Below are 346 nucleotides of genomic sequence, written 5' to 3'. Positions count from 1 at the left end.
GATGTAGCATTTGTATGCATGTATGTAAGTAGAAAGGCATGTAGATTGGTCGGGGTGTATAAATGTCTGTAAATACTTGCGTATGTAGGTTTTACACATTTAGATAAGTACGTACATATACGCACAAGCTTGGGCGCTTGTTTATGCTTTTGTATGTATATTTGTTTATATGCATATTTCTGATGTCAACACGTATATATACGTCTGCTCGGAGGTTTTATTTTTATGACGTTTTTTTATATAGGAAGAACTCAAGTCATCGCTCACAAAGTGACAGGGCTTCTTTGTGTGACTGAAGACAGTTCCTGGAATTTATGTTAATGTATGCATGTATGTATGCATGTAT

The sequence above is a fragment of the Octopus bimaculoides genome, chromosome 25 (assembly GCF_001194135.2).
Source record: "Octopus bimaculoides isolate UCB-OBI-ISO-001 chromosome 25, ASM119413v2, whole genome shotgun sequence".
Classification (NCBI taxonomy): domain Eukaryota; kingdom Metazoa; phylum Mollusca; class Cephalopoda; order Octopoda; family Octopodidae; genus Octopus; species Octopus bimaculoides.
The sequence above is the reverse complement of the archived record's forward strand: the minus strand, read 5'-3'. Positions refer to the sequence as shown.